At 44.4% G+C, this 23,124-nt stretch overlaps 1 protein-coding gene across 6 annotated transcripts in view; it reads right to left on the bottom strand.

Annotated features, from left to right (window-relative positions):
- STAG2 (STAG2 cohesin complex component) overlaps positions 1-17,930 on the bottom strand; it is an 82,548-nt gene extending 64,618 nt beyond the window's left edge. For 5 of the 6 annotated variants that reach the window (XM_086619819.1, XM_086619821.1, XM_086619816.1 and 2 more), the window contains exon 1: positions 17,837-17,930. The gene's annotated coding sequence lies outside the window, so the exon portion shown is untranslated. Of the gene's footprint in view, positions 1-16,522; positions 16,654-17,836 lie in introns of those variants that run through there. The other variant, XM_086619817.1, reaches the window with a different exon arrangement.
- Between the last annotated feature and the right edge of the window lie 5,194 nt (positions 17,931-23,124).

The following is a 23,124-nucleotide window of genomic DNA, read 5'->3' as shown; positions in this document are numbered from 1 at the left end:
CAGGAAAATCTAATTTACAGAACAGTCAAAAACTGCAGTGCGATACTTAAATCACACCATCTTCCAGGTTTCTGCATAAACATCTGCCTTTGGCGCCAAGAGGACAGAGAAACACACTGCAGGAGTCCTTTGACAGCAATACTACAATCGTTTACACTTGGACAACGTAGCACCGGACCACTCAGTCCTGAAAACTTGACGTATATTAGACTGAGGTACACAACTACACTTCCGATAAGTTTGCACGAACACGTAAGGCCAGATCTGTCCTGGACAAAAGACTCCAATTCATCATTAAACCTGTTTGAGAATTGCAGGTTGATTTTACGAACAGGTGGAATGTTGGCACCTTCCTAACATGTAGCTGTGGCATTTTTCATTCACTAATACTTAAGAGTGCTGCCAGGTCTCTTTCACAAAGGACGGGCACCAAAATACAATTGTTTTGTAAATTAAAAAAATGCTAACTAACTGAAGTAATACTAAAACCAGTGTTACAAACAAGGAAAACCCTTATTTTGCCAAACACTGGTTGAATTTTGTGCTCTCTTTAAAAGAGCACCTGTACTGGGCTGGGGAAGCCAAGAAAGGAGAAAAACAGGGAGTGGGGAGAAGGGATGCACAACAAGGCACAGAGTACACAGCTTCAAACGTTACTGTTACTCAAAAGTATTAAAATACAATGGTATTTTAAAAGAAAAAGTAACTCTAACTTACACAGCAGGGCAAAGTATATCCAAGAGTAAACACATTATTTGTCCAGTAAAACCAATGCAGACTATAACAAACCAAAATACTGTAGTATATACTCAACAGCAATGCAAAATATTATTTCCAGTCATGCTCCCAAACACCTTCCACTATATTTTCCTGACAGACACTCCTTACTGCCCCAAGTTTGCATTTCCTTCAATGCTGATTTATCGTTATACTATAAAATATTCTAAACAAGTATTTTCTTATCAATTTTGACAATCCTGTTTCTTGGTAATTTATATTTCTCTCAAACTAAATAACTTATTTTTCCTCTCCTTTTGATCTTATTTCATGTATATCCATACAAAGACATTCCTTAGCACTGCTTTCTCAAGATTTGAGTATCTTCTAACAACACTGGTGAAATACATTTTGAGTAATTTTTTTTTGCATACCAATAACAACATTTTTTGCTTATTGCTTATAATCATAGAACAGTATCAACTGTTCTGATTTGTTATAAGATACCGCTTCTGAACAAGACAATTGCAATAGTTAAGCTTTTGTATGATGCCCAAAATAGCCTTGTTTTTACAGCAACATGCAGTTTATACTGTTTGATACAGCTAACTGATTAATTCTGTCATCTATGTGTCCCCTGAATAAACCTCAGAACCCTCCCACATTTTATTTGGAGTATAATCTATTCCCAGATTAGTGGCTCCAGAAAACTACTTAAATAGAAGTAACAATATGGTAAATTTTCAGCAGTCTGAGAACACAGATACCCTAGATTTCTAACACTCTAGACTATGTTCTACTACACTGTGATACACAAGTCCCAACGTACAACCTACAACACACCCTTCAACTCTGAATATCATTGTCTTTTGTGAAGAAACTACCAAATTCTAAAAATTAAGTATATTTTTAAAGCCATCTTGCTTTCCAGCAGTTAAAAGTTTTACTGTTATTATTGAAAACTTAGAATATAAAATGTGTTACACATACATTACACAAAATCCATTTTTAAAACTCAAGTATTTCCACTAGTTCCACTTACTTTCCTATTTCACAATCTTTGTCTTTTGCATGCCTTCTCAAATTGTCATTCATCTTGAGAAAAAGAAGCTGTTCGATGGAAACAACTTAGCCATGTTCTAGTAATTTCAAAATTTTTTCCAGCATTCCTTTCAATTATCAACCGTGAGCATATTTTATACCAATCTGAACAGATTGCATTAACTGTATCTATCCTCTTTTTTGCTAAATAATGAATGAAACTACAAACAATAACCACAGTAGTTTGATAACAAAATAAAATGGATGGGTTGCTACCAGTGAAAGGAACAGCCCCACTGCCCTTTTCTCCCTGCATTTACTTCTGGCCATATCTCATACTCAAGGGCATTTGTCAGACCCTTTGTTGAGCAACAATCTATTAATTTCGTTTTGAGTGAATTAGCTTTCCAACAGTTTAGTGTCGAGCTGGCTCAACAAAAGAGTCCTGTGGCTGGTGCAAGAAAACAGCTCTTTTCAAAAATCAGTGAGAAACTACAGCAGACACGATCAACTGTCAAATTATGTCAAAGGAAAAAGATATGTCCATACTGTTCTGGTAGGCTACAACTGCTTTAAAAGTTGCCACACGCTGCTCTGAATCTATCTTACCAGCTGTGGCTATGGCACTATGATGCAGACTCAGTACAGCACCCAAACGCCAGTACCAAGTGTTATCTAGCAGGCTACGAAACACAAAAGCCTGGCCCCAACGTGCTGCTTTCCAACAATAACAAAAATTCGTAATTTGCTCTGTTTTGTGGTGTCTGAATAAATGTTCTGACAAGCCAAGAGCTGATCATCTTTGCCTAAACCCTATATAAAACGGCCATGAAAGCAGCAGAGATGGGACAGAAAGATGTTACATGCTGCGGAACAAAGAACCACTGGTTCACTGTACCAAGCGGTCTCATAATCCATTACTATCATAACTTCTTCACCATATCAGACATGGTTAGAACCTGCCATTGCGCTACGTAAAGCCAGGACTGGCTTTTTGCAATCAGTCAGCACTCACCACTGAGTAGTTTAGTACTGCAAGAGTACGTAATGACAACTAGTTCTATTTCTAATGATTTTCTTCACTGATCTGTGTAGCTTCTAAAAATCATCCTACTACCAGAAAAACACTACTCGGGTGTTCATACCCAAGTTGTTTTGACTAGCATTTTATCAGATAATCACACAGAAATGCAGATCTATTCCATTGTAACTACATCAGAAGACTACTTAGGACAGTACCAGGCCTGCATATGCGATACTTATGCATGCTACTAATTTTTGTACAACACTGCTCTCCTTGGAAAGCTAGCTACATTTTAGACACTTAGCAAAGGTCAAAAGTCCCAGAGCCATTTAATTTCTAAGCTACTAAATTTGACAATAAACAAAAAAGACCTCATTAACTAAAACTCAACAGCCAATGAATACGTAACAATCAATTTAAAATTGGTGAACTGTTTGGTCAAAGACAAAACATAACAGCAAGTAAAAGATGAGACCTCCTTCTACAGACTTTTTCTAAAATTTGCAGTCAGCTTTTAGTGTGATACAATTCAAACTAACTTACAGACTAGCAGAATTTTGTTCTCTAGTTTCTGCAAACTATATATTTCCATAGACTATATATTACTGTCAGAACATTTTTTTACATTAATTTAGGAAACTTCTCTTTCAACTCTCTGTTAAAAGTTTATGACCAATAAGCCCTATCCACCACTTCATTTTTCTTAGTGTTCTGTAAGCGTCTCCAAGATGCAACACAAAGTCACAGCAAAGCACCGAGGCCAGTGCTGGTACAGAAAACAAGAGAGCTGTTCTAGCACAGTACCCCACCCATACCAAGATGGCCCTGACCTCAATACTTTTTCCTATTAGTCCACACTGTTTCCAGCATGCCATTTACTGTATAGACCTGTTCTCGTAAATTTTCTGAACTCCCTAAGGAAAAGCTGGAATGACAAAATCTCGAAGCTTAAGTCAGAACTGCTGCAGCCTCTCTTTAAAAGGATGCTTAACATGAAAACATACTCAATCCAATTTGCAAAGACACACATTTATAACTTCATGCATACGACAGTTGCAAACTACCTGAAGAATATTTTACAATCTCTTCAAAAGAAAAACAACTAGTATAATACCTGATAATATAAGCTAAAACATTATTCTCACAGCATTACTTGTTATTAATATGCTGTAGCTCCCCAGGCTGGGAAGAAATATACCTTAATATAGCAGAAACAAAAACTAGCAAAGAAAAGCTTGAAATACCACACAGAAAATGAATGAAATGCCATTCCTTCCAGCAGTCAGCATCCTACAATGCACCGACCTCCTGAAGAGTAGTACTATACTCCATTCATAACGTTTTCCTACACCACACTAAGCCAGAAGAGTAGAGTGACAAAAATGGTACGTTGGGAAGATGGTAAAGATTACTCTTAACTACACTGGTTACAGCATTTTGTTCTTTTGACCTCAAAAAAAGTAGGGGTCATAACTGGCTGTTACTCATTTATACTGACAGAAATTGGGCTCAAATGTTAAATAAGGATTAGTTAATATTTGCAGGAGACTTTGAACATACAAAATGCTATGTAAGTAGCAAGTATTAAGTCTTCCCACACACTCATTTTGGCATGCCTCCAAGCAGGGAAGTCCCACAGAAACATTTCAACAGCAGTAAGGAGGAACAGAGAGCGCTCAGGCAACTGCAGCTATATTCACAACAGTCCTTCCAAGGAGCACCTGCAAAACTGGGGAGAACCAATGCCCGCTCAGCCGTGCTCAGTCACATACAAAACCCACACAAAAAAACTAACTCCTGTTCCAACATGGCTTATATACATGCATACTCAACAACCCTAATCTCTGTAATCCTCTGTACAACCCAAAACGATCTACAAAACTCCCAAGAATTCTGTATATGTGGCTTTCCTGTTGTCTAGTGTTTCTGACCAGACTGTAACTGTACAAAGCAAAATCACAGCCTGCAGTGTAGCTGTCAGATTGATTATTCACATAGATGCTTATTTTCAACAAATCATAGCTTCTGCCTAAGTAGACCAGCTTCCCCAGATCTAAACTCTGAAATGGTGAGGAATTAAGCAGTGAATCACTATGCAATAGTTTCTGATCAATCGACAGTGAAACTCTTCCTGAACACCTAAAGAAGAAAGCCGCCATCTTCTTAGCTAGTGAAAAAAAAAAAAAAAAGAGGATTCCACGTTGTAAAAAACACGGCAAGTTTTCTTCAAAGAGCATAAGAAAACAAAATCCTCTGAAATGAGCCTACAGGGAGGCAGACAGGAGAGGTAGGCAATATGTTCAGGCATTATTTGGTCTATTTCTCAGTATCTCTGAAGGACAATATTAATATTTTATGAGATTAAAAAAGGGTATGTCTGGTTTAATTCTCAGGTACTCCTGGAAATGAGACCTGTAGCCTCAGCATGCCCCCAAAAACTCAGAAGCCAGGAGGCAGATGAGTTGGGAAGGATAGGACTTAAAACCATTGGCTGGTCCACATTCCATAAAAAGGCTGAAGACAGACCTCATGTATAGAACTGGCACTGCAGCTTCCATAAACCACGGAAAACTCGAAAGTGCAAAGGCTCATAATAAGATCTAACCACAACAGGCTGGGAAGCATCCAACTGAAGGAGGAGGTCTAGCAGGGTTTTGACAACAGCATCTGATTAACCATGCTAAGGCTGGAAGAAAAACTTGAGGGAAGGAAACCCTTCTATAATCTAAGTCTTCTCTCCCCACTTCCATCTCACTCCAAGTTACACCTGCAGAACTTCTAACCAGTGAGTAGACTGAAACCAAAGAAAAACGCACACGATCTTCCTGCCTGCATAAATTAATGCAAATCAACACCAGTCCTGAATTCCCTTGCAGGGCTCTAATTGATCTATGACAGACTATGGAACATTTCGGGGGAAAAAAAAAAAAAAGATAAAACAGAGATCACTACAAAGATTAGAGGATTACTTTTGGAACTGGCATATCGCCCAAATGGTTGTGAAGAGTAACACAGGGAGAAAAGCAGCAGATAACTGCAGGCGTAAGGTTTTATTTTCCTGGTCCCACAGTTACAGAAAACATTGCCACTACTGTTGGACCAGGCAACCGATAACGACACTTCAAACCACTGCAAGGGGCAGTCTCCCTCAATTCTAGATTCTCACTGGCCAAAAGCTCCTGTATCCTTCTCCATGCAGAAGCTGCACCCATTTGGCTCCACAGCCATTTAACCAACAGAAAACTGCTGTTCTTCACAGTTTGGCTCCTTGAGCCAGTTCACCTGTGGGGTTCAAATGGGCAGAAAACACGGGCACAAGGCGAACAACAGAAGATTGTGGCCAGGACACAGAGACAGGACCACTGTCTGAACTGGCCCAGTTACACGGGGAAGGCACATCTTCAGTAGCCTGAAGGGAACAAGCATGGAAGGAAGACTACTGTGAAACAGGGAGGAAACTCTGCACATGGAGTTACGTTCACAAATGCCTTTATTAACTTTCAGTTATCTAACTGCCCAATTCTGTTCTTTCACATCAGTTAAGTAACTAGTCTCCCCACCAACTATCCTCACAGCAAAAAACAACTCTCCATTTTCAATGGATTGCCAGCTTGATTTAGTGTCCTCCAGATCCCCTCGTAAAAGGCTTTAATGATTAGTTTTTCAATTCCTAACTTTAGCAAACATTTAAGACAAACATTTGCACCTTCCACATCTGACGGGACGTATTCCAACATTAAGATTTTACATAAAAGCAGTTATTTATACTTTATGTAGCTAGTAACTCAATGCCAACACACTCCACAACAAAAAAAGGGAAGGTGATACAACTGGACACAGAACATACTTCTGAAATGGTTCTAGTGAGCATCGAAATATTATTACACTTTCCTATCTTTCCCAACTTCCTTGGTATAATTTTCTTCATTCCTGATAATCCCATTTCAACTTCTAGGATGCTTTATTTGTTATACACTGTCAAATAGTCCTTACTGTAAAGGAACTGAAAAACTTAAGGTTTCTTAAGCCCTCAAGCTACCAAGAACATGCATTCAATCTTGCATCCAGAAGAACTGTGTGAATTTTTCCATGCTTCTTTTCACTGGAGATACGGGAAGACTAAGCCCATTTGTAGCATTATGCAAGAATGCATAAATCCTCTCTGTAAACAAAACTTCAGTAACCAGTTCTGAATGCAAGGTATGCTTAGCATAGTTTATATCCCCTTAGCACAAAAAGGAAAAAACTTGAGAATTCAGTTTTACAGAGATTGTTACTGCATTTGGAGGTGAAGATGAAGAATCTTAATGCTTGACCTACTCTATCTGAAGGGGATGACTTACCGTATTTTCTTCTATCCACAGTGTTATTGGATTGAAAGTTTCTAAAAATGGTTTTGACGCTTTTATATAATACTGATGTATACAACCTGTGTCTTGTCACCTCTGAAAATTTTTGCTTAGCAGCGACTACTTCTCTGAAGCACAAATATACTCTAAGTATATAACTTTATTAACTTTCATAAAACCACTGCATTGCTGAATAGAAACTGAGCAGTATAACCAGAAAAAAACAATGCAATGCAGCAATAGGAATAAAATGCCTAAAGGCTGATTTTTCTGATTATTTTTCAACTGTCAAGCCACAGGTCTTCTAGTTTACAAAATCTGTTCTGTTTTTCACAGTCGAGTAGTAGCAATGTGTATGTACAATATTACATCAGCAATACTTTTTAATTCATAAACATTTTAAGTAAATACCAATATAAAGGCATCAGTTTTGAAAATACAGATTATCAAATTAAGTTGAATGGAAGCCCACTTCATAAAACAAGAGCAGCTTAAACATGGAATATTTAAGACAAAAATGTCATCCAGCATCACACAAAAAAAAAAAAGCCTAAACATTTTTCCATTGTCATTGAAGTATTTGCCTTAATAAACCATTTCTATGTTGGGTAAATCAGTATGCAAAAGCCAGTTTCACCTTTTTTTTTTGGTCAATTGTTTATTATGCAAGTAATGACAGACCTATCTATACCACAGATGCAAGAGAAATACTTGTGCAGCTTTCCTTTCTCGTTACCATAGTTTCAAATGAACTGTAGATTTCTAGAAATAATACTTATGAGAAGGAATAAAAATATCACTGCTTAAATATGAAAACTGCAAGAATAGTTTTGATCAGTGTATGAATGACACTTAAGTGAACACGTAAATGCTTCGGAAATAAAGTTTTATTTGCAAGACCTTGTCATAGAAACAGTAGTGAAGCCTGAACTTGGACAGCAGGAGAAGAATAAAGAGAGTAAACGTGACCAGAGGTAAGAGGAAAGTAGGCACCAAAAAGTCATTCCATAGCCATTCACCTCTCCCTTTTTCAGTAATTCCCACTAAAAACTACAATCAAGTCCAAACAAGGTCATTAGCTTCCCAAGCCTCCATCATCAAGGAATACTTTCCAAACATATACTGAGAGGTGCAAGGGCATGAATCTTCATAGGAACTTAAGATGACCAAGACCTGAAACAAAAAAAGACCTTCTAATAAGAAGAGCATAATAGATTGCTGGAGAGACTGTGGAAACTCCATCCTCTGAGATATTCAAAACCTGACTGGACAAACTCCTGTGCAACCTGGTGTAACTGGACAAGCTTTACGCAGGAGGCTGGACTAGAACTCGAGAGCCTTTCCTTCCTATACAATTCTGCAATGTAGAACACGCAAGTATTTTTCATTGCGGCATCGCTTCTAGGAAGCGACTGCCCATCCACAATGCAAAGCCTTATTTTACGTTGAGTTAAAAGAACGTATTGTGGAGAGTTTTCAAACAGGTACACAGAGCAAAATAAAAATAAAACAGTATATGGCAGCACATGAGACTGGACCTTTCCTGTAAGAATATAATTCCCATTCCAAAATAGCACAAAATAACACAATTTTTAAAATACTGATATTATTGATCTTAAATTATGATGTTGTGGTTTAACCCCAGCTGGCAATTAAGCCCCACGCAGCTGCTCATTCACCCCTCCAAGGTGGGATAAGGGAGAGAATCAGAAGAGCAAAAGGGAGAAAACTTGTGGGTTGAGATAAAGACAGTTTAATAGGGAAAGCAAAAGCCATGCACGCAAGCAAAGCAAAACAAGGAATTCCTTCACTCCTTCCCATCGGCAGGCAGGTGTTCAGCCATCTCCAAGAAAGCAGGGCTCCATCACGCACAACAGAAGATAAACGCCATCACTCCCAACATTACCCCGCTTCCTCCTTCTTCGTCTGGTTTTGTATGCATATGATGTCATATGGTGTGGAATATCCCTTTGGTCAGTTGGGCTCAGCTGTCCCAGCGGTGTCCCCTCCCAGCTTGTTGTGCAGCCCCAGCCCTCGCTGTTGGGGTGGAGTGAGAAGCAGAAAAGCCCTTGATGCTGTGTGAGCACTGCTCAGCAGTAACGAAACCATCCCTGTGTTATCAACACTGTTTCCAGCACAAATCCAACCATAGCCCCATACCAGCTACTGTGAAGAAAATTAACTCTGTCCCAGCCACAACCAGCGCAGATGAGCATCACAGTCTTTCCCTTTTCAACTATATTTAAATTGTATTCTTTACAATAGTCTGGATCTTCCTATTTGTCTGCCACAAGCACAGCACTGCCATATGTACACTGCAGCCACCGGTCATTCTCGTAGGGTTTTTTTGTTTGTTTTAAAAAAAAAAGTCTTTATCAAGGTTCCATCAAGTTTGATGGGAAAAATATCATAATTAATCAGTTCTCTGTTTCTAAGATGATCAGAAGTGAAATGAAAAATATTGCCAGTGGTCAGGATGTACCACCTTGTCACTCGAATTAAATTAGTTGGCCACTATATCCATAATCACTCACGTCATATAAAATCACCTTCAAATTGAAAACTAGACACTTCAAATGCATGCTACATGAATTACAAAACTGTGTTCCTAACATTTACTACTTACATGGTTTTTTTAGTAACTCCAGTTATCTAGATATTCAATTGTCTTAAGATAATATAAAAAAAAAAAAATACAGATCTTCAATATTCACACATCTACTCCATACAAACTCTCCTCATAGCAAACATTCCCTGCTGGAAAAAATCACACTGACCAATAAAATCAGATAATTATATTACTTGCATATTATCTGCTTACTAAGACTTGATATGGTTCAAATTTCCAGAGTTGATGACAGTTTTGTGTTAAATATTCCATGTTTAAGCTGCTCTTGTTTCATGACATCAAAAATATTCACCTCTTTCTAGGCAGACCACATGTATTAAGCGATAGGAAAATAACCGCATCAAGTCCTCTTTGCTACGTGACTACAAGTACTACATCACCAAATCTTCCCAGGAAGCACCAAATTGACAGTATGCACACTAAACGATGCCTGTCACTCGGTGAGAGCGGGGTGCCACTGGGGAAGGGGGAAACTTGGGGGAAGCCTGCAGGTAAGGTCAGTTGTCCTTCAAATCACCCAAAGCTCACTCACTGGCCGGAAGCTGAGCAGCATTTCACCAAACCTTGGCAGCAACTTGAAGCCAATTTTGGAATGTGATCCCAACTAAATAAAACATGCATTCCTAAGGTCTGTTGTTTCTTTTTTAAGTCCTCAGTAGTTTCAGGAATGTTTTGTGCTTTCTGAAATGTCAGTATTCGATTTCTTTTTATTATTTTGCTAACAGAAAATCCTGAAATTTGGACTTCAGCTCTAATTCTTATTGATCTAGACCACTGCAGACACACATATTACATGGCAACATGCACCATTTGAGACCTTCTTCAAAATGTAAGCAAAAGTCATTGGCTTGCCTTATCAACCCTAGAACAATGGGAACAGATGCAAAAATACTTTCCTCTCTAGGAGCCACACAGAAACGCTAACGAAAAGCTGCTGTAGAACACAACTATTCTTCCATTGACTTCCAGTGCCACACATATTCCCTCGCTCTAATCCAATGACTAACCTTTACTGAAATAAAAGCATGGAAAAGTAAAATGCGTAAGAGGTTGTGTAAGGGCAGGACTAATAAGCCATCAGATTCAGAGCCATAAGAAAATAAAAACATTCTTCTACTTAAAAAAAAAAAAATGCAACCAAACCACCAACACACACTCTCATTTCTAGACACTTGTTTTTGGGTGGTTATTGTGATTAACTTCTCAATCAGAGAATACAATCTACCCTCCAATATATGCCAATCTTCTTCAATCTACTCACCCTTCTGATTATATTCTTTTACAAAAACAAGCCCTCCGGAGGGAGAAGTTATAGCTAGTTACACAATAAAAAAAACGTACGGAATAGATAGCAATAAATTACATACACGGGCATAAAGCACGCACCTGGATAAAGAGGTTACATGACAGCTAACTTAATTTCCCTCTGAAGGCACAATAAGACAAGAGGTAACTGCATACAAATGCAATCCTATACGTCCTTCATTTCTAACTCAAATTAGGATAAAGAAGTTCAAAACCAGACTACGCCTGTGCTCCTCCACATGACTTTGTAGCCCGTACAGGCTAAAAAAGAGCTAACTGTCACATGAAAGTCAAGGGGGTACCTTGGGGCATCAAATTTTCCCACATCCCTACCTCCAAAATTGGATGCCAGATTTCTCCTCAGATCTCAGTAGCTGAGGGGAAAACGTTTGTGAGATGCAGGAAAAAAAGTCTCGCTTTCCCTTCTTCTCTACACAAGATGTCACAGATTTGAGGTTTTCATAATAGTGCAACACTTGGAGATACAGAGATACTTAAAAGGGACAAGAGGATATTGTGAAATATTGCAATGGCATAACTCATCAAATGTAGGACTCTGGTCTAGTCTTCGTGATTCCGGCCACCAAATTGAGAGGATCAAGAAAAGAAAACACAGTTTTTGCGTCAATACCTGAACAGTGAAATATTTTCCTCAAGATGGAAGTCAGTGACACTACAGCTTCTCAACTCGAACAAGTCAGCAACAGCCGTGTATTTGTCTGCAGTGATCTAAATCAGGGCCACCTTCAGAAGTTCCCCTTAGTCTGTATTTACTTTCAAAAAAAATTAAAAAAATCCAACTTCACCAGAGTCTTAAGAACTGCAACATAAGAAAACTTAAAGTAAATAAATTCTAATTGAACAACATACGATTAAAAGCACAGTTTTAGTCTCCAACTCTCAAAATCAGAAGTTTTCACTGTATCACACTCGCAAGTAAATATCTGACCTTGTTAAAAATTACATCAGATTTCAAGGCTTACCCTTAAACCACAAAGATACACAACTTTTTGAAAGATTTTTTTTCCCCCCAACATAAAAAGCCCACTGAAGTCACTTGACTAATCTTCAAACACAAAACCAGTTCACAGAATGGTGGAAGGGTTTAACTGGTTTACTCCAGAGAGCAGCATTCTAAGCAGAACAAACAAGTGCTAGAGCAAGAGCTCCAGTCGTGCAGATGCACCACTGCAGCGTCACCAGAAGGTCCCCCTGCCCAGATCTCCCCCCAGACCAAACTCCGCGTCCCCCCGCAGACCCCTCCACCCCTGTGGCACCCCCTGCGGGTGGGGGCGGCCAGCGCAACCAGTGAGGAGCGGCCCGAGACCACGTTCTGCTGCCGGCCCAACACTGACCGGGCCGCGGCCAGTACCCCGGCACGCTGCACACTCCTTCCCGGCAGGAGGGGCTCCAATATCTTAATATCCTCCTGCAGCCCCATTTAGATCCACCTCTCTCGGCAGGCAACGGGACAGAAGGGTCAGGAGGCGGGAAGAGGATCGGAGCAGATCAAACTGCAGAACTGCCAGGGCAGTGACAGAAGAGCTACGGGACCACGAAGAATTCCCATCTTTACTCATCCTTGGACTTTGAAAGTGGAGGTGACTGAAACACTGGATGGTGTTGAGCCTAAACCAATGCACTGAGCCTGTATGCCACCACTGAAGATTTTATGACGCCTATGGAAAACAGCTCTTCCCGCTCCCTCATAGATTTGTTGTGCGTAAGCTGCCTATTTTCCAACCTAAAACTCTAATTCCCTGCTCACTCCAGTTTCTCCGGGACTAAGATATCACTCCATTCTCTCTTCTTTGTCAATGATCCTCATATAAGGAAGCTGAAGTTTTCAGAATATGAGTGTTTTAAGTGATCCTGAGGAAGCGAGCAGAGCTTATTTAAGAATATTAAACTGATATGTTGATGGCTGCTATCAATCACTTCTTTCCATTACAAGACAATTACTGAAGCAGATGAAACTCTTGGAAATTCTAGCATCTAGCTGACAGAGACACAATCTACAACACATTCCTTTACCAGTACATTTTCTTAATGCCTCACACATACAAAAAAAAACAACAACAAAACACCACACAAAAATAAACACAAACACCCCACCCCACCTGAAATCTACAAAACAAACGCACCACCAAAACCCAACAGCACCATTTTGGAAATTCACATCTACAATATTCTACTAAATTTTCAAACTAATCGGAGAAGAAATGGTCACATTGGAGGCAAAGATCACAAAACCTCATCTTGTTTGACAAAGCACAGCATTCCAGTAACACAACCAAGAACCATAAGTAACCAGCAGAAATATTTTCTTACTTTTGGGGATTCATTTGATGAAAATACGCAACCAAAGTGTTTCAAGTTTCTGCAAAACATACAACCTGTTTATGCCAGCGCACAATTTCCAGAAAACCTAATCTCTCCTATAATATTTGCCTGCAGCAAAACAGCTGAGACAGTAACACCACAAATGAAGATGACAAATGAGGACTCTCAAATCATTCTAAATTTGAACCAGAAGTGACAAAGAGCGATCTAATTAAAAAAAGTTCATAACGCTCTGATGTGCTAACAGTATTCCATGATTTGACTAAGGCTAATGTAGCTGCTCCCACCAACAAGAGCACGTACTTTCAAGTGGTTTGTTGCCTGCAGCTATTTTCTACAGGAGACTGTAGGAGCATGTAATATCCAAGAGAACCTGTCTACATTACTTTTTTAAAAAATACTTCCATTGCTGTTGATAACTTACACTGTAACAAAATAAAACTAAAGAGTATTTATCTGACAATTCCGTTTACACTCCTTCCATGTGGAAATTATTTCATTCTGCGCATTTATGCCTTTAAAGACTTTAACACGTAAAGCTGGAATGTGATATATTTATGGAATCTGAGTTAGATTAATGGCCAGCTAATTGAATACTCCCATTTTAAAAATGGAATGCTCTACAAGTAGCACAATGTGTTTTTAAACCAAATATTTTAATAAGCTATGAACCTACCAACTTTTTGTGATTTCACAGAACCCTTTTTTTTTTTAAATATATTAAAATATCACACCACCATTATTTTGAACCAATTTACTCAAACCAATAATCTCAGCTTTCAGTTGTGGACCATTAAGACTATGTCTGAAAGAAAAGATCTATACATGAATTTCAGCTAGTCTTCTTAAATACAAGTTCAACAAACCCTTACATCACTTATTGACTTTACTCAATACTATCTTCCTGAAACTGGAAATGGATGAAAAAGCTCCAAAAACATAACTCTGGCCCAAGTGCATAACTTGGGAGATACTCAAGTACTAGGAAGTTCCACGGGAAATTAAAGAGTCTCTCCCAGCCCCCAGTTCCATGGCTGGTTTTTCGTTTGTTTGAATTTAAGCTCACACAACATCCAACCTTAAGTATAATGCAGTTAACTTAATACAAACAATAGCAACAGAAATCCAAGGATTTCTCTCACAGGTTGCATAAAATCTGCCTGTAGACGACATCGTAAAATGTCACTGGTTTTTCTAAAAAGGACCCACGTGAGCCCCAGCAGTTACGGAGCAAGATCTACCTGTCAGAGATGGGAATTAATTCACATTTTTCTCCTTTGTATAACTTTGAAGCTTTCTGAAGTCTTTGTTTAATTACTCAGAACAGCCTGGGGATTCCACCCCACCCAGCTCCAGCGCTGAAAGCAGCGAAGAAAGATGGTTTCTGCTAACAGCACAGCAGCTGCCTTCTTACACCTTGGTTCATTTTGTAACGAAACTGTTATCATGGTTATGTGGGAAAAGAAACAGTGTCACCCACCAAGAGCCCAAACGTCTGTGGCATTGTGATTTCGTGACTGATCACCACCAAGATTGATCCACAAAATTACAAGTTGGGGATAATAAGCACGAAATACCAAGAAGCCAGAGATTAACGCCTGTCAATTGCACAACCACTCGTATTTATTTACCTGCACACAACCAGCCAGCCTGCATACGGATGTTTTGTAACTCCTGGGCAGTTCCATACCAAGTATACGCTCCAAGAATAATAATCAATATATGAATAAATAATTGATTTAGGGAAAAGAGAATATGAAGAGGGGAAAATTGTTTCAAACAGCCAAGCATTATAAACGAGAAAGAAGACATCAACCACAAATGGAGAGTGAATTGCCGAAAGTTGACAGTGAGATCTGTGCTTGAAGAACGTCCTGCTCTGGAAAACCAGGACTGAACAGAACCCCCGGACAACACAAAACCGGAGGGAAGCGATCCAAAAGGCGTTTTCCTCCCCTTCCGTTTGGAGAACTCCCCCCCCCCCCCCCCCCCAGCCCTGAGCGGACGAGGAAGCACCTCACACGAGGCGACCTTTGCGCTGCCGCCACCTTTCCGCCACAGCCGCGCTCCGAGCGCACCTCGGGCCGCGCCGGCGGCGGGAGCCCCGCCGGGGGTCCGCGCCCGGGCCGCCCGCCGCCGGGGGAAGCCGCCGCCTCCCGCCCCGCGCCGGCCGATGGGCGGCGGGCGAGGCGGCGGCGACGGCGCAGGCCCCGGCGGGGCCGCGCGTGACGCACTTCGGTAACCCGACTCCCCGCCCCCGGCACGAACCGCCGCGCTGACATGGCCCCTCCTCGCCACACCGGGGGAGACGGCGGCGGGGCGCAGCGCAACCTCGGCCGCCCCGGGTGACCTGCGGGCACTCCTGCCGCGGCCGCGCGGGACGCACGCTCCTCCCGCGGGAGGCGAGGGGAAAACGCGGGGTCACACCGACGGATAAGGCGCCTAACGAGACCGGACACGCCAGGGTGTGGCTCCGGGGAGCGCACGGGAAGAGAGCACTTAGCCAGCGCGGGAGGGAGGAGGCGGGGGGCAGCAGTGTTACCCGGGCTGCCAACAAGTAATTAAAAAAAAAAAAAACAACCCAAAACACCAATAAAACCCAAAACAGCACAGTAACTACAGCACAGGACTCGGCGGTTATCAAACTTTGTGTTAACTCCGAACACCGCATCCCGCGGGAAGATAACAACAAGTACAATAAATAAATAAAAAGCGGTGAAAGAGACAGTCGAGCACCGACACTCCCCGTTTTCGAGAGTGAGAAGAAGAGGGAAAAAAAAAAAAAAATTAGGTCGGTCGGTCCCGGATTTCCACGGGACGAGAGCATTACCGGCCACGGAGGAAGGCATGGAGGCAGAGCGGCAGGGAAGAGAGCGGTGCAGGCACCCAGAGCCAGCGCACCCGGGCCCCGGGATGCGCTCAGGCAGGAAGAGAGCAATTCCCGAAAAACAGGGCCTCCCAGCCCAGCCATCTGCCGCCGCTCTCTCCTCACTCCCCGGTCCCTCCAAGTCCCTCACCACGGCAACAAACTGCACATAGATGTATTTTTTAATCCGTGTAGAGAAAAATAAACGCCCAGAAAAGAGAAACACCAGGAAAGCTCTCGCTTCCTACCTGGGCAGGGTTCAGCTCAGTTCAGTGCGTGCCGAGGAGGAGGGGGCAGAGGAGCACTATCTAAAACAAAAGTGGCGCCAAAACCCCCCAGTAAGAAGCATTCTTCCTCCTCCTCCTCCTCCCCCCCTCCCCCTCCAGGGCCGGCGATTGCCCAGCGGGGTTCCTGCAACACGCGGCTCCCGGCATCGGGCGTCCCCGGCGCAAGTTGGCAAGCGCCCTTTCTTTACAAAAAAATAAAGCCAGCCGAACGGAAACTGCCACAACTCCTCCTCTTCGCGGGCAGCCGCCGGACAGCTCGCCCAAAGTCACTCGGAGGGGAAAACTCGCCCCACAAAGGCCTTCCCCGAGCTGGGCGGCGGGGCTGGGGAGTCGCCAGCTCTTTCAGAGGCGGGGGGGGGGAAGGCGCAGGTCAGTCCCCACGTCCTCACTTGGGCCGAGGGAACTCGCTCCCGCCAGCCCCCCAGCCCAGGGAAGAGGCGGCCGGAGTTGCTCCAGCTCGGCCGAGCCGGGGAAGAGAGACGGAGGGCAGAAACCCCGCTCCCTCGGCACTTCCCTCCGCGGGGCAGCGGCCGGGAGCGGGCTGGCAAGCAGAGCTCGGCTGCTGGGCAGCGGGCAGGAGGGGGAGTGCTGTCAGGGGTAGGAGCCCCCTCTCCCCGGCCTCCTCCGACACTCCACCCCGGGGCACCGGCAGCCGCCCCACCATTTTCTGCTGCGCGCCGCGCGGCCCAGCGCTCCCCCCCCCGCCCCGCTCCGAGCGCGGCCCGCGCCGTCCGCAGCGGCTCCGACCCCCCGTCCCCTCCCTCGCCACCCCCCGAACGGCCCAGCCCGGCTTGCCCACACACACACCCCACACACACAATGCCCGAGTCCTCCATCTTGCCGGCAGCCCCTGCTCGGCTCGGGAGAAGGGGGGAGGAGGAGGAGGAGAAGGTGGTTCTCCATTTTAGCTCGCCGAGCACCGGGCCCAGCCTGCCCGCGGCCAGCTCTGGGGAGGAACGGGGCTCCGGGCGGGCAGCGGGGGCCGCTTTCGCCGCCCTCTCGCTCGCGCTCCCGCTCGCGTCCCCCCTCCCCGCCGCGGCGCGCTGGGAAGGGGGGGTGGGGAAGCGGGGGGCTGGAGTGTTTTCGCGGCTCGGCCCCGCCGTCCTCCATCTTGGCTGCACGGAGTCCCTGTGGCCAGCCGGCCTAGCGCCCCGCGCCGTCCCTGCAGGCCCGGAGACCGCGGGCCCCGTCCCGACCTCTCTCCGCAGCCACGCACCGCGATCCCGAGTCCCCCCTCCAAACTTCCAGAAGCTTCGCCGCCATTTTCTAACTTACCTTGCCCAGTGTCGGCGTAGGCAGCGAGGAGGCCCAGGCTCGTAGCTCCACTCCTATATCCCCGGCCCGGCTGCCGGTTGCGCGCCCGGCCCGGCCCGGCCCGGCGACTTGGCGGCGGCGGGGGGGCTCGGGGACGGCGCGGGGCGCGGGCAGGTTATTTAATTTGGCGGCGGCGCTGGGGATTGTTTGGGGTGTTCGCTGCTCGGCGGCTCGCGAGCGAATGGAGGGCGCAGGCGCCACCTGGCGGCCACCGAGCGGCGCCCGCTCTCCTGGGCGTGGGGCGACACCTGCCGGCCGCCCGCGGCGGGGCCGCGCCGAGCGGGGTAAACAAGGTGCCGCGCATGCGCGCGCCGCCGCGCCGCTCCCCCGCCCCCGCGGGGCTCGGGAGCTCCGCGCAGGGAAGGGAGCGGGGGGCGGGAAGGAACACGCGGCGCCCGGTTGAGGCGGCGGCAGCGGGATCGCCCGGCGGGGAGCGGGGCCGGCCGGGGACGGGCCGCCGCCAAGGTGGCGGGGCGAGGTGGTGGCCGGCGGGCTCCCAGGCGGTACGGGCCCGGCTTCCTCCGTGCGCGGCCGGCGGAGCAGGAGGCGGCCCAGCTGCTGGCTTCATTCTCGGTCCGGGATCGGGTAACCGAAAGATGAGGACGGCCTAAAAAGGAGAGCTTCGGCGCGGCGCTGCCCCGGCCCGCGCGGAGCCGCGGGGACGCGCCCGGCCTCGCCCAGGCAGCGCGGGGCCCGCTCTCCTTTCCCCGTGCGACACAGAAGAAACGGGAAAGCGAAACGTTCAGCTGAGGCAAAGTTCAGTCTTTCTAGAAATAATCCAAAAATTGCCGTTTTTCCTGGCTAAGCAGTGCCGTTAACCGCAGGCGCGGAGGGGCGGGTCGCGCCGTGGGGCTGCGGGCTCCGGCCGAGCCGCCCGCCGCTGGTCCGCCGTGTCCTCATCCCTGCGCGGTCGGGAAGCAGAGCTGTGTGCGAGCGAGTCTGTGGGTTGGAAAATCAATTTAGAGTTGCCCACATGGGTGCGGGGTGCCTTATCTTGAGAACTCCGAGCTCGCGTGGGGATACAAGCAGGCAATGTTTGCTGGCACTGATGGTGCCACTGGTTGTGGTTAGGAGCGTTCTCCTGAAAGGGTTTCTGCTTCTGCCCATCGCTAAATGTGTTCCCGGCTTAAATTGGCATTTGTTCCAGGCACTGAGCGCAATTCCTTTATATTCCCCGGCATGAAGACTCATATGAACCTGACATGATCGCATATAAGCAGTGTAGAACGCCTAAAGTAACCAGATACAAAATTTGTGAGGCTTGTTTTTGTAAACACACAATTCAGTAGTTCCTTCTATGTCTTTTTCTCTGTATTGTGTAACGCTAAGCACATTACTCATGCTGAATAGTTGCACATAAGCTTATAGTTAGATCCGTCAGCACAAGAATAGTTTTGTCCAGGTAATTACTCTCTAATCATCCTTTTGTGTTTATCTGCTTTTAAATTTGGGGAGAGGGTAGCATGCACCGAGCTGAGTTACTCTGCTCACCTGCCTAACAAAGGCAGAACACTTAAGAATATCCATCAATTCCAGTCTTTTCAAAACTAAGATGAGGCATTGCAGAGCAAACGACGCTTCTAATGGAAACTGTCATCCGGTAAGGAGTGTTTAAAATAAAAAACTAGTGTAATATGAGTTGATGGCACCTAGCAAGTCTAGATATAATCTGTCAGTTGGCACATGAGACAGACTTATAGAAATAAATTATATTCTATAGCTTGAATTCATGTTTCAGAATGTTTTTTCACCTCCTGTCAAGGTTAGGGAAAAAATAAGAAAATTAGGAAAAAGATTCCCTTTCAGGGAACACTTTAAAATAGTCTCCTGAAAGCCATAGTCATAAAACTATGTTCAAGGCTTCAGTTACAGCTACAGATGCTGATCTTTAATGTCAGTCTGTTAATGTCTGTCTGGAAATAGCAGAAGAATTGTGAATGAAAGATAACCTGTTCAAAAAAAAAAGAAAAAAACCAAACCCAAACCTCAGGTAAGTTTTAAACTTGCCCATGACATACATGGTTGTTAAATTACACGTAGAAATAGATGGAAAGGAGCTGAATCCATTTGTACCTTCCCTGTACAAAGTCAACATCCGACGGTTGCCAGATAGACAACTTTTCCATTAAAAAAACCCTACACCCTTCCAAAACTAACATTTTGCCTGCACACAGAATTCTAGTAATGTGTCCTCTGCTTGAGATACTGTAGGGCTACTCCTGTTCCAACTCAAATCCAAAACTTTGTAAGATCACAGCAGTCTACTCGAGAGCTGGCAGAAGCACAGCACTGAGGCAGCTTCACAGTCAGCTGTGCATAAAATCCACGTATTAGCACGTGCGTCAGAGGTTTGGTCTGTTCCAAAAACACAGTAATTGAGCTCATAGATTCAAAACACTTGACCTCATAGCTGAGATTTTTTTAGGCAGAAGCGTTTAACAGAAGAAAACCTGACATCATTTTTAGGGTGTGTTTTTGAAGGAATGACTCTGCGAGTGCTGACAATACCACGGCAGAGAGTTCAGCCTGTTTCCAAAGCTGACTCAGACCTTGGAAGTCCAGATTCATAACACTTCGGGGCATCCTGACTCACATGACAGAATTTGCTTTTTTAGACTTGTGACAACAAAACATGGAAATGCTCTGGAGACCAGACTCCAGGTGCAATGGCATGTTATGAACCGTTGGTCTCAGAGCCTGCCTAAGAGGATTTTGCACACTCCAGTTCATTTCCTCCCTCCCAGTCGTGCCATTCAGCTGTTTCCCTGGCCTCTGTCTGAGCAAAACTGTTGCCTCATCAGTGAAGTGGGGAGGGCCACTTGTTTTCAAAGGGACTGGTTTCATTTTTTTGCCCCCCAAACCGGATCATTTCTCAGATGCTATTTAGAGCACAACTACATCAGCAATTGGGTCGGCACAACTGAAGGTGCGGTGCACTCCTATAGAGGTCAGGAATGTTTCTGCTCTGCTCCAGTGCCCAGAAGACAGGAATTTCTTAAGCCAGCTGTGCCCTGGGAGGATTCCTAACAGCACCGCACTCAGATCCTGCAAGTAACCACCATAAGCCAGTTTATATAGTGTGCATCTAAGGAGCAAATGCAACAATCTCTCAAACGGTGGGTAGGAATACAGGGAGCAGAAAAGTGGAACAAGTTGTTAACCGTTATATTTGTTGTCTTTTTGGGGGACAAAACTCGCTCTCTGAATAGCCAGACTTTTGCATTTTCCCCATGAACTAATCTTGCATCTGGGACTGAGCCTTCCCACTGGTACAACAGGGAAAACGAGCTGAAAAGCAGTTCCTCTGCTAGCACACCACTTCTTTCTAAGCTAACAATTCCAGAATGGGCTTCTACCATCTGTTCAGACTTTGTGAAGAAATCAAAGAACATCCTAGAGTTTCTGTATAGTTTTAGCACTCTAGCATGTGCCAATACAATGAAAAAAAAACAAGGAGAACAAAAAAAAAAAAAAAGTGTTATCCTAGCATGATAAGGAAATAGAGATATTTTAAATTCTGACCTTTCTAGAAGGGATTTGTATCTGACAGAAAAGATGTTCTGAGGAAAAGTTTAGGACAAAGTATTCTACAGGACTATGTCACCTTTCTCCTAACAGCTGCGCTTTAAGAGCTTCAAAGTCCACCGTTTCTGATATTGAGTCCAATTCAGAGATGATTTAACAAAGACTTTGCAACAGAAACTTTTATTATGCTTGCTCCAAAGAGAGCTCTTGATCAGTCACCCAGTTAAGAAGCTGAGCAAGGAGAGAGTAGAGAGACCAATTCTGTGTCTGAATTAATGGCCAGAATAAACTCAAGGTGCCAGATGGCTGATTCATTCTTCCAGGCAGGAGATTCATACTCACGCTGCTTCCTTTTCTTTGAGGGCAGCGGAATAGGAACCCCCTCTGCAATTCTGTTTCCTCTTTTCTATTAAAAAAAAAAAAAAAAAGAAAAACACCACAAAAAAACCCAACACAATCCTTTACCATTCCTTTTATATTTTAAAAGGATTTGCTTACAAGAATTGGAAAGCAAACCAGAGTTTGTGTTCTGGATTCATTCCAAGGCGAGAAGGTAACTTTGATGGCCTGTACTGAATAAGCCACAGCAATATTTTTGTCTGTTGAGTTGGGTACCGAGAGGAAAAGCAGTCTTCCCAGTCAGATTGTATTTCCTAGATTTTTGAAGCTTGCTTAGTCACTCTAGGGAAATCGGCTCTAAATCCTTCTGGAGATGAGCTATTACATAAGAAACAAAAATAAAGACCAAAAAATGGGTTACTTTCCCATAATTTGCAGGAGAGAGATTGCATATCGGTAGCTCCTTAGGCCTTTCCCTGTTCCGAGAGCAATTTCTTCCTTTTGCGATTTACGTTAAGTCTCCCTTGCATGCCCCTACTTCTCACCAGGTCTTTCCAGAACACCTAACTCAAGCCTGAATTTTCTTCAATTCAGTTTCTGCCCACCATGCTCTCAGACCTGTAAAGGAGCACAGAATACCAGTTTGTCCCGTATCACTGAAACGGAAGGAAGTTTTAACTCCCCTTCGTTATCAGCTCTAGAAATGAATTGAACCCCAGGAAGTCGCAAATGCCTTCCTGCTAATTGCATTATCAGCAGCTTTATTCAGTCATCTGTGCCACTTGTTACCCAAAGCCTGGCAGTCATTCCCTTAGGTGAGGTGCTCTTGCTATGTGTCCTTCTTTGAGATAAAAATCCCTTAGCCATACGTTAATATAGGAAATAATGAAAAGCTCTTCTAGCTTCACTCAAGAGGAATCACTTTCACTTGAGGCATCACCTCACCTTAGGTACAGGGAAGAGTAAGCGTCACCATTCAAGCCACTTGTCTTGGAGCTGGGACACGATCTGCTCCGGTTTCCAGATGTAGGGAGCTTTTGGGAAACGTGACCAAGACATTCTTGTGTCCTGTAGCAAAGTCCAGGCAGAGGGATCATGAGTCAGGGACCATTTTATGAGTCAGGCACCATGACAGCGTCAGTGTCAAAGTCTGTGGAAGAAGAAGAGGAACCAGAGAAACATGTTTCAAATTGGGTAAGCTGGATAAGTGGCAGGGCACGGTTAAAGGCAGGAAAGAACAGACTGTACGACAGAAGAAGGGCTGGGGGGAGAAGCAGGCAAGAACTGAAACAAGGTCAAGTGGGCCGCGCAGCAGCAGCTAGCACCGAGCAGGGGAAGCAGCTTCAGCTAAGCGATAGCTCAAAACCAGTGAAACCACACCGTAC

The sequence above is a fragment of the Tauraco erythrolophus genome, chromosome 13 (genome assembly GCF_009769465.1).
Source record: "Tauraco erythrolophus isolate bTauEry1 chromosome 13, bTauEry1.pri, whole genome shotgun sequence".
Taxonomy (NCBI): Eukaryota; Metazoa; Chordata; class Aves; order Musophagiformes; family Musophagidae; genus Tauraco; species Tauraco erythrolophus.
Note: the sequence above shows the minus strand (reverse complement) of the source record. Positions and strands in the feature narration are given on the sequence as shown.